General features: G+C 39.0%; 1 protein-coding gene across 1 annotated transcript in view; it reads left to right on the top strand.

Moving 5' to 3' along the window:
• LOC114109112 (large ribosomal subunit protein uL18-like) overlaps positions 1-7268 on the top strand; it is a 638969-nt gene extending 631701 nt beyond the window's left edge. The window contains exon 2 of the mRNA XM_042235301.2: positions 6655-7268. The gene's annotated coding sequence lies outside the window, so the exon portion shown is untranslated. The remainder of the gene's footprint in view (positions 1-6654) is intronic.
• The last annotated feature ends 5151 nt before the right edge of the window (positions 7269-12419 follow it).

Genomic DNA, 12419 nt, shown 5'->3' with positions numbered 1-12419 from the left:
CCACAAGGGTAATCCAGGATCATCTCCCCATCTCAAGATCATCTGCTTAGCAACCTTAATTCCATCTGAAAACTTAATTTCCCCTTTACCATGTCATCTCAAATTTTCACATGGATCTGAGAATTATGGACATCTTGGGGTAGGGGTAGAGATTGTTCTGCCTACCACAAGCCGTAATGCTGGCATTGAAATAATCTTTTCTTATCACTTCAGGTGACCTTTCTTTTCCTTTCTCACCAATTCCAAACTTTTTCATTTATATTTTTATACTCCTGCCTTGTTCTTAAAAATTTGGTATGATTTCAGAATATGTACTATGGGATAGTAAATTGCAATTTAAAAAATCAAATCTGAAGGGAGGATTCTGAGAAGATAATAGATAAGAAGCACCAGGAATATGTCTCCCCACCTGGACAACAATTGTGCTGGTAGAATCTGTCTGATGTAACTATTTTGAAACTCTAGAGTCCACTGAATGTTTGTAACTTCCATGAAACTACTTTCATCAGTTTCAATTCTCAGCACAGCACAGACTATTTATCCTCCATTTTGGGAACCAAAACACCAGGAATTCAAAAGCAACTGTATATATAGGAGAAATGAGAAAGTCACCTCACATGCCTGGGGAAAGACACAGACTTAAAAAGACCTGAGAATTGCAATAACATATAAGGAAAAAGAATCTGAAGAAGGATACATATGTCTGAATCATTTTGCTATACACCTGAAACTAACACATTATAAATCAACTATACTTCAAATTTTCTAATTAAAAAAATTTTTAAATTATAATCTAGGGAAAAAGAGACCCAAGATGACTATAAGTCTACATTTCAGGCTGATTTTTGGCAGAGACAGACTAGCGCAATTTTTTTGCCCTTTCTTTCAAAAATTAACTCATTTTAATTGAAGTATAATTACAGTATTGTGATGATGTCTGCCATACATCAACATAAACTGACCATAGGCATACACGTGTCCCCTCCCTCCTAGACACCCATCCCACCTCCCTCCCCATAAAAACCAAAAGCCATCAAACCTTGGGGAAGGGAGAGAATCTGATTTCCAGAGTTATCATATCACTATATTGAAATGTCCATGTTATCAACAGCAACAGAAAAAATATCACAAGGCATACAAATAAACAGGAATGTTGGCCCATTCAAAGAAAAAACCCACACCAACAGAACTGTACCAGAGAAAAAACAGATGGTGGACCTACTACACAAAGACTGTTTAATAACTGTCAAAAAGATGGTTAAAGAACTAAAAGAAGACACAGAGAATGTCAATAAGGAGATAGAAAACCTAAAAAGAAACTCTAGAGTTACAAAGTGTAATAACTAAAATGAAAATTTCAAAGGCAGATTTGAGCAGGCAGAAGAAAGAATAAGCAAACTTAAAGATAGGATGATGGAAATTAGCAAGTCTGAGGAATGGAAAGAAAAAAAGATTAAAGAAAAGTTAACTGAGCTAAAGGGAACAGTGGGACACCTTTAAGGAAACCACCATGCACACTACAAGAGTTTCAAAACAAGGGAAAGAAAGGGGAAGAGATTATTTGAAGAAAATAACAGCTGAAAACTTCCCAAGTTGGATAAAAAGCATGAATATAAACAACCAAACTCAGCAAACTCCAACTAGGTGATCTTGAAGAGAGCCACACCAAGGGACATTGTAACCAAACTGTTGAAAGACAAAAGACAGAACCGTGAAAGCAGCCATAGAAACAACACATCACATATGGACAAGTGATCCTCAGTAAGTTTATCTGCAGATTCCTCATCAGAAACCTTGAAGCCCAGAAGGCAGTGGACTGATACAGTCAAAGTACTAGAAGATAAAATCTGTCAACCAGGAATCCTATACCTGGCAAAAGTAACCTTCAAAAGTGAGAGAGAAATTAAGGTATTCCCAGATAAACACAATCTGAGAGAGTTTATTAACACTAGCCCTGTCCTACAGGAAATGCTAGAGTTCTGCAGGTAGAAATGAAAGGACACTGGACAGTAACTCAAAGTCATATGAAGAAATAAATATCTCACTGAAGGTATATACATGGGCTAGTATTATTATAGAAGTGCTTTGTAATTCTGCTTTTAATACATTAAAAAAAACAATTACTAGTCTAAAAGCTAGCATTATTATAACTTTGCTTTGTAACTCCACATTTTGTTTCCTATTCAATTTAAGTGATGAATAATAAATAAAAATTATAACTGATTTTGGACATAGTGTATAAAGATGTAATTTTGTGACACCAATAACAAAGGAATGGGGATGGAGCTGTACCAGAAGAAGAGTGTTTGTATGTTACTGAATTTAAACTGGTATAAATTCAAATTAGAATGCTGCAGTTTAGATTATCAAATGTAATCCTCATGGCAACCACAAAGAAAATAGTTAAAGAATATACACAAAAAGAAATGAGAAGGAAATTAAGATGCTTTACTACAAAAAAAAAATCAGCTAAACACAAAAGAAGACAGCAGTGTGGGAAGTGAGGGACAAAAAAAGTATAAGGCATATAGAAAACAAACAGCAAAATAAAATTAGCAGTTATTACTTTGAATGTAAATAGATTCAGTTCAGTTCAGTCGCTCAGTCGTGTCCGACTCTTTGTGACCCCATGAACCGCAGCACGCCAGGCCTCCGTGTCCATCACCAACTCCTGGAGTCCACCCAAATCCATGTCCATTGAGTCAGTGATGCCATCCAACCATCTCATCCTCTGTCGTCCCCTTCTCCTCCTGCCCTCAATCTTTCCCAGCATCAGAGGGTCTTTTCAAATGAGTCAGCTCTTTGCGTCAGGTGGCCAAAGTAACTCTCCAACTAAAAGACAGGGATTGCAGACTTCCCTGGTGGTCCAGTGGAAGAATGGTTAAGAATCTGCCTGTTGGGCCTCCCTGGTGGCTCGAGGGTAAAGAATCCTCCTGCCGATGCAGGAGACACAAATTCAATTCCTGATCCAAGAAGATCCCATACGCCGTGGGTCAACTAAGCCCATGTGCCACAACTACTGAGCATGTGCTCTAGAGCCCAGGAGCTGCAGCTACTGAAACCCATGTGCCTAAAACCTATGCTCCTCAACAAGAGAAGTCACCACAATGAGCAGTGCACGCATAGCTACGCAGCTAGAGTGTAGTCCCCACTCACTGCAGCAACAAAGATCCAAAACAGCCAAAAATAAATAAGTAAATAAAAGAATATAAAAAGAATCTGCCTGCCAATACAGGGGACATGGGTTCGACCCACGGTTCAGGAAGGTCCCACATGCCGCAGAGCAACTAAGCCGACGTGCCACAATTACTGACCCTGAGCTCTAGAGCCCTTGAATTGAAACTACTGAGCCTGAGTACCACAGCTACTGAAGCCCGAGTACCTAGAGCCTGTACTCTGCAATAAGAGAAGCCACCACAGTGAGAAGCCCACTCACAACAACAAAGACCTGGCACAGCCAAAACTTTTAAAAATTAAAAAAAAAAAAGGCAGAGATTGGCAGAATGGATTTAAAATAATGATCCAACTAGATGCTCTCTACAAGAGACTCACTTTATTATTTTTTAATATTTATTTATTTGGCTATTCTGGGTCTTTACTGTAGCATGTGGGGTTCAGTTCCCTGACCACGGATTGAACCTGGGACCCCTGTATTGGGAACATTGAGTATTAGCCACTGGACCACCAGGGAAGTCCCCAAGACTCACTTTAGATCAAAAGACAAAAATAAGTTAAAAGTGAAAGGATTGGAAAAGAGTGCAAATAGTAACCAAGGAAGATTAGAGATGGCAATACTAGTATCAGACAAAATGTTTTAAATAAAAAAAAGGTTGCAAGAGTTAAAGAACAGTCTATATTAACAAATGTTGCATATATCAAGACATAACAATTACAAAATTTTATGCACCTAATAACAGACCACCAAAATACATAAATTGACAAAATTGAGGGAAAAATAGTTCCACAATAACAGTTGAAGACTTTGGTACTCCTCTCTCAATAACTGATAGAACAAAGAGTAGAAGACAGGTAAGAAGAGGGCTTGAACAACACAACAAACAACTAGATCCAACAGATAGATATAAATAGAACACTTTACCCAACAACAGAAAACACATTCTTCTCAAGTACACATGAGACATTCTCCAGGATAAATCATGCTAGGCCACAATTGTCTCAATAGACTAAAATAATAGTATTACCTAAAATATCTTCTCCGAACAAGGTAAAATTTGAAATCAATAAAAGAAGCAAAATTGGAAATTCAGTAAATGTGTGGAAATTAAACAACACACTCTTTTAAAAAAAAATCAAAAAAGGAGTCACAAGGAACATTAGAAAATACTTGCAAACTAATAAAAATGAAAACACAACATACCAAAACTTATGCAAGGCAGCAAAAGCAGTGGAAAGGGGAAATTTTATAACTATTAGCAGTTACATTAAAAAATAAGAAATTTCTCTTGTTAGATAAATAACCTAACTTTACAACTTATGAACCTAAAAAAGCTAGTGGAAGAAAGGAAATAATAAAGATTAGGGTGGAGATAACCATAATAAAGGGTAGAAAACAGTAGGGAAAAAAATAAATCAATGAAACCAAAAATACCAACAAAATTTTTTAAATACCAACAAAATTTACAAACCTTTAGCTAGAATGACTAGGACAAGGGAGAGAAGACACAAATTACTAAAACAAAATAAATGAAAGTGGGGACACTATTAGTGAATCTATATAAATAAAAAGGATTGTAAGAAAGTACTATGAATAATTGTATGTCCACAAACAGTATAACCTAGATGAAATGAACAAATTCCTAGACACACAAAACCTACCAAGTCTGAATCATAAAGGAATAGAAAAAGTGAATAGACTTAATGAGATTGAATCAGTAGTCAAACCTCCCCTCCCAACAAATAAAAGCCCTGGGCTTAATGGCTCAGTGGTAAATGCTACCAGACATTTAAACAAGAACCAATACCAAACATTCTCAAACTTTTCAAAACATTGACAAGGAGGGAACACTTCCAAATTTATTCAACTAGACCAGTATTACTATAGTACCAAAGCCAGGAAAAGACACTGTAAGAAAACTACAGGCTAATCTCTCTTATGAACAGTGATGCAAAAATCATCAATAAAATAATAGTAAGCCAAATTAAGCAGCATATTAAAAGGATTACACAGCATGACCAAGTGGAATTTATTCCTTGAATACACGGAGGGTTCAACATATGAAAATTTGACCAGTATAAATACACCACATTAACAGAATGAAGGAAAAAACCTTCATGATGCATTTGGCAAATTCAATGCCCTTTCACTCTATAAAGAAAAACCTCTCAAACTAGGAATAGAAAGAAAATAAATAAATAAAAGGCATCCAAATCAGAAAGGAAGAATTAAAATTATCTTTGTTCACAGACGATACGCTCTTATATGTATACAACCCTGCCGCTGCTGCTGCTGCTAAGTCACTTCAGTCGTGTCCGACTCTGTGCGACCCCATAGACGGCAGCCCACCAGGCTCCCCCGCCCCTGGGATTCTCCAGGCAAGAACACTGGAGTGGGTATACAACCCTCAGAGTCCTCAAAAAACCTGTTAGAACTAATAAATTCAGCAAATAGCAGGATACAAACTGAACACAGAAAATTCAGTTGCATTTCTATTAATACACACTAAGATGAACAGACTGAAAAGGAAACTGTAAAACAAAACATTTAGGAATTAACTTACTATGGAGGTTAAAGACATACAATAAAAACTATAAAACATTGCTGAAAGAAATCAAAGAAGCCATAAATAAATGGAAACACATCCCAGGTTCATGAATGAGAAGACTAAATATTAAATTTTTAATATTGAAAATGCCTATTGTACTCAAAATGATCTACACAGTCAAGGCAATTCCTATCAAAATCTCAATGACACTATTTTCAGAAATAGAAAAATCTATCCTCAAATTCACATGGAATCTCAAGGAACCATCTTGAGAAAGAAGAACAAAGTTGGAGGTCTCACACATCCTGATTTCAGAACTTACTACAAAGCAATAGTAATCAAAAAGTATGGTACTGGTCTATAGACATATGGACCAACAGAATAAAATAGAGACCTGGAAATTAACCCTTGCATAGATGGTCAATTGATTTTCAACAAGGGTAGCAAAACCAATGGGGAAAGGACAATCTTTTCAACTAGTGGTGCTGGGAAAACTGGATAGCCACATTAAAAGAATGAAGCTGGACTCTTGCCTAATACCAAACAGAAAAATTAACTCAAAATGGATCACAGAACTAAACATAAGGCCTAAACCATAAAACTGTGAGAAGAAAACAGCAAAAGCTTTACTACATTGGATTTGGCAATGATTTCTTGGAGATGACACCAAAGACATAGGCAACAAAAGAAAAACTAGATAAGTTGGACTTCATGAAAATCGACAACTATTGCGCATAAAAGGACATTTTCAACCATGGTTTCCTGCTTCAACAATGCTTGGGCAGGGACTTCCCTGGTGGTCCAGTGGCTAAGACTCCACACTCCCAATGCAGGAGGCCTGGGTTCAATTCCTGGTCAGGGAACTAGATCCCACATGCAGCAACAAAGATTTAGGGCAGCCAAATAAATAAGTAAAACAACGCTTGGACAGAACAGGTGTTAATCTCCCATGCCTGCTGGTGCTCAGAGCCAGCCCTTCAACTCTCCTTACAGAGCTCTCAGGCTGCCCCAAAGCCCACACGCCACCCCACCCCACGGCCCCTGCTGCTGCTCTAGTGTTGGGCTGCCTTCACCTCCTCTCCTTGTCACTTCCCTGACCACTGAGGTCCCTCGCTGGAGGGCCAGAACCTCCAACAGGACTCAGAGGCCACCATCAACTGCCAGATCAACCCGGAGCCCTACACTTCCAACCTCTGCCTGTCCATGTCTCACTACTTTGGCTGCAATCCTGTGGCTCGGCAGAACTTTGCCAAATAGTTTCTTCACCAGTCTCGTGAGGAGGGGAAACATGCTGAGAAACTGATGAAGCTGCAGAATCAATGAGGTGACCACATCTTCTTCCAAGATACCAAGGAACCAGATCCTAAGGACCGGGAGAAGGAGCTGAACGCAGTGGAGTGTCTGTTACCCTCGGGAAGCGTGAATCAGTTGCTACTGGAGCTGCAAGAACTGGCCACTGATAAGATCAACCCCCACTTGTTGACCTCATTGAGACTCATTACCTGAATAAGCCAGGTAATACAAAGAACTGGGTGACCACATAACTGATTTACACAAGATGGACTTCACAACACTCTGAAAGTGTTTTTTGGGGGGTAACCTTTACCTTTTCTATAGGTTGTACCCAAACATCTACTTAAATTCTTTTGTACCATTCTTTCAAATGAAGCAATTTGGTACCCCTCCAAAAAAACACTCAGAGTGAAAATGCAACTCATGAAAGGAGAAAATACTTGCAAATCATGTATCTGATAAGGGATTAATATTAAGAGTCTATAGAGAACTCCTAAAACTAAACAACAAAAACCAAATAACCCGATTCAAAAATGGGCAAAGGACTTGAATAGACACTTCTTCAAAACAGCTATTCAAATGGCCAATAAGCACATGAAAAGATGGGCAACATCACTAATCGTTATGTAAATGCAAATCAAAACTACAATGAGGAACCCCTTCACATCCATTAGGTAACTACCATCAAAGAAATAAATAAATGTTGGCAAGGATGTGGAGAAATTAGAACCCGTGTGCATTACATGCGTGACTATAACACGATACAGCCACTGTAGAAAGTAGCATGGTGGTTCCTCAAAAAAAAATTAAATATAGACTTGGCATATAACCCAACAATTCTACTTCTGGATATATGCCCAAAGGAATTAAAAGCAGTGTCTCAAAGATATATTTACACACCCACATTCACAGCGGCTTTATTTGCAAAAGCTAAATTTTGGAAGCAACCCAAGAGTTCACGGACAGATGAATGAATAAGCAAAATGTGCTCTATGCATAAAGGGAACATTTTTCAGTCTTAAAAAGGAAGGAAATGCTGACATACTCTACAGCATGGATGAACCTTGAGCCTGTTATGCTAATTGAACTGAAAAGTGAAGGCACTCAGTCGTGTCCGACTCTTTGCGACCCCGTGGACTAGAGCCTACCAGGCTCCTCCATCCACGGGATTTTCTAGGCAAGAGTACTGGGGTGGAGTGCCATTGTCTTCTCCAGGGTTTCTTTCCTACTCAGTGATCGAACCCAGGTCTCCCACCTTGTAGGCAGATGCTTTACCGTCTGAACCACCAGGGAAGATCTAAGTCAGTCACAAAAAGACTAGTACTGTATGATTCCATTTGTATGAGGTAGTCTAAATTATAGTAAGTAGAATGGCAGTTGCCAGGGACTGAGGGGAGAGGGAAATAAGAAGTCATTGTTTAATGGCTGTGGAGTTTCGGTTTTGTAAGATGAAAAGAGTTTTGAAGATGGATGGTGGTGACAGCTGCTCAACAATATGGATGTAATTAATACCACTGAACTGTTACTTAAACATGATTAAGATGGCAATTTTTATGTTATGTGTATTTCACAATTTTAAAAATTTGAAAAAAGATCAGGGCTAATTCAGGTCAAATCCAGTATGCAAATATATAGACCTTAAGTTTCTAGGCAGTTAGTAAATTAAGCAACAAATTTGACTTACCATCCCTCTACTACCTCTCAAACTCCTGGGACATATATTTTACAAACAAGCTTCCCTATGTATTCACCGAGTGAGAGAAAAGTATACTTTATATGGGCAAACTGTCTTAAGCTTGAGTGTAGAATAAATTTATTTCACACACGTAAAGTCTCAAAAAACTTACACCCAACTTACATCCCTTTACCAAAGGGATAGCAGGGGATGGGGGAGTGTAAATTAGGATCCTGGGATTAACATATATACATTACTGCATATAAAATAGGTAAACAACAAAGACCTACAGTATAGCACAGGAAACTATACTCAATATCTTATAATAACTTACAATGGAAAAATATGAAAAAGAATATATGTATATACATATATATGTATATATATATAACTGAATCACTTTGCTGTATACTAACACAACATTGCAAATTAACTATACTTCAATTTTTAAAAATTTACATCCCAACCATTCTTTCTTAGCACACTACTATATGACAAAAGTTAGCCCTTAACTGCTACTATGAGGTATCATGTATTTTTTCCAAACTCTTCACAGAACTGATTACAAACCCCCTCAGGAAGGGACCACAGTTTATATTTCAACAGGATTTTGAGACTGTATTTGTACCACAGCAGAGATTCAGTACCTGTTATTTATTCCAGAGGTATTACAAACAGTAAGTGAATCTTCCATTAGCAGAGAGAAGGGGAGGAATGGAGTCAGTTAGGACATGGGGAGTGCTAAGGCTCATTTCTGCAGCTCTTCACCCAGCAGCCCTCCATTAACTGGTCTCACCTAGTCTAGCCAATTTTACCTCTAGTTCTTGCCAACACACACTTTCCCAGAAATAATCATTATTAATATTCTCCATGATAAGCAGTCATATTTAATTATAGAATTAAAAACGTGGGCAGTATCTCTTGCTTAAATTTCAAAAATCTTCTTGGAATCAGACAACAAATAGCTGTGCCCCACTTCCAAGGAAAGATGGTCTCTGCAGTTCCACTAAATCCCGGTAGGTGGCGCTGGCACAGTACAAACCAGTTCCAGTTTGCCCTTGTTTATGGAAAGAATCTATCTTCTTTTGCCAATAAGGTTATAAAATGTATTTTTAGTGTGACTTGATGGGCCATAGCTGTAACTTAACAATATCGGAATCAAATTCTGATACCTAATCAAACGGACGTAAGCTCTATTAGATTTCGATTAGCATTCATTCTGATTTGATTATAAGGCTTCAACCATTCAAATGGCTAATAAGGAGACATTTAGATAATTGCAGCTGTCTGGGGTTATTGCATTTGCTATCATTTCCACAGAGTGATTCATGTACAGACTGGGCCATAAAAGTTGTTTTTGTTGGTGGAGACAAGAAACGAGGGTTTATTGGGGTGGGGGCACTGTGAAACATTTTGCTGTTGTGGTCTGGCATTTGGGATTGTTTTTTCTTTTTCCTTTTTTTTTTTTTTAATGGCATTGTTTTTTAATTAGAAGGGAAATACGAGTGTAGGGTGCTTGCCATTTAGCTGTTTTCCAAAAAGGTAGTCTCAATTCTGCATCCACAATACTGTTTCATTTGGCAAAAGAAGAGAGACATTGGCCAAGTTTCCTTTTCCTCTCTTTTAATTGAACTGACTTTCATTTGAACTGAGCAGATTAACCACATCAAAACTCAGCTCCCGCACAAAGGCCTTCAGTAAGTATAACTGGGGTCTCTCTTCTCACTTAATGTCCTTCCTAGGTGCAAACTGGAGGTGTTTTACCAAAGCTGCTAGACCACTTAGTGAGGATATTGAGACACACTTTAAATATAAAAGGAGTACTTGAACTAACTGACCTTCAAGGTCACTTCAGCCCCCACCACCTAAGATTCTAGAGATCAACAAAAAATGCCCCTGTGCCAAAGAGCCCCCAGACTCCAGGAGTGGGACAGGTCATCTAAGCTCCTAGAGCATCCCACATGTGGTATATTTTTCTGGATGGGACAGAGTTGCTGTTCCAGAGAGGTGGGGAAACTCACCCTTTACGCTACATGGGCCACTAAGAGCCTGAAATTCAAGTCTGGAAAGAAAAGTCATCAGTGAAAACTCATTTGTTCTTAAATCCAATACTTAATCATTTTTACCCACAGATAACTTACTAATTTGTCAATATTAGTATTAGCTTCAAAACTATATTCCACTCAAGGAAACAGATATATACTCTGAAGACTCAAAACCAAATTGTGAGGGGAGCTTAGAATTCTCTTTTGTTCTGCTAGAAAATACGTCTCATGTCCCGACATGAAAACATAAATTCTCATAAATATTCCTCTATTCTCAGAGGCCTAGGATATAACCCCCCAGACTCCAGGACTACATCTTTCTGGTCTTGCGTGTTGCGGCAGGACCTAGTCTGAGACTTCACAGACCACAAACACCTTGCTGTGCTATAGATCCAATCCTATTCGAGGTCAGACTGTATGTGTGAGAATGTAAGAAAAAGCAAAGCTTTCTTAGCACAATGTTCCATCAAGCCTAATAGTTTGCCTTCTATACATTCGAATATAAATTCAATAATCTTCCAGAAAGACAAACATCCTAGGCTGTCCTTTAAAGCATTGGGTTTTTTCTTTCCCCAATACAGGTGGTTGTGGGGTGGGCCAGGATCCAAAAGTCTTGACCATAAAAAGAATGCAGACTGACAAACTGAAGGTCTGAGCCACCGCCCAAGACTCCTGTGGGTGGGGTCCGTTTTTCCCAGAAGTGCGGACAATGTCATTTGTAATACAGAAAAAATGTGGCACACACTGCCAGGGCAATTCTCTCAGCATTGAGTGAAGAGATGGGGGTGGGATAGGGCATGAATGAGGAAGGCGGGATGGGGCCGTGCATAGACACATGGAGAAGGTGATCAGAGAAACGCATGTCCTCCTAGGCCTGTCTCTGCAGACCGGCCTGTGGGCAATTGTTTGGAGAAGAAAACAAGCAGCTGAGCAAACTCCTTAGCCGCTCTGTGGAGGGAATTTCTATAACCCTTCAGTATCCCTAGAGCCAGAGCTCAAGTTTGGGACCTAATGTTCCCTTAGCAATAGATAATACGGTTTAGTCCAAGAGAAATGGAGTAACTTTTTAGGGAGGAATTTCCTAAATGTGAAAAATCCTTTCCTAAGATCCCAGCATTGACCTGGCTTTCTGAGATCTCTGACTTCATTTCCTATTGCTCTTCCCCTGACTCACTCCACTTCACCCACAGTGCCTCCCTGCCGTGTTTCCAAGAGGGCCCACCTCAGGGCCTTTGCACTCACCCAGCTCACTCTCTCCCTTCCTTCAGGTCTTCGCCGTTGCCCTCTCCTCTTCCCAGCCACCCTGCTTAAAATTTCAATATGTCCTGCTGCCCTGACATTTCTACTCCTTTCTCTGACTTCATTTTTCTCTTAAACACCCTCACTAGTGTAGTCTATATTTTACTTATTTATCTGGTATATTTCTGTCTCCTAAACAAGGTAAGCTCCCTGAGGGCAGAGTTTTGGACTGTATCTCCCATGCCAAGAAAAGTCTAGAACAGCGTGCGCACTCAGGGCAGAGCTTTGAATGAATCAAGTCCAGTTCCATATTCATACTTTCCACAGGGACACTGACTCACATGAATTTCTTTCCAAGTGAATTACTATCCTGAGAGTTTCTTAGAGAACGGTCAAGCATCCTGGGAAACCCAGCTGCTTTCTAAAATCCTCCCTACTTTTAAG

Source organism: Ovis aries, chromosome 18 (genome assembly GCF_016772045.2).
Source record: "Ovis aries strain OAR_USU_Benz2616 breed Rambouillet chromosome 18, ARS-UI_Ramb_v3.0, whole genome shotgun sequence".
In the NCBI taxonomy this organism is placed as follows: domain Eukaryota; kingdom Metazoa; phylum Chordata; class Mammalia; order Artiodactyla; family Bovidae; genus Ovis; species Ovis aries.
This window is presented reverse-complemented; position numbering and strand designations above follow the sequence as displayed.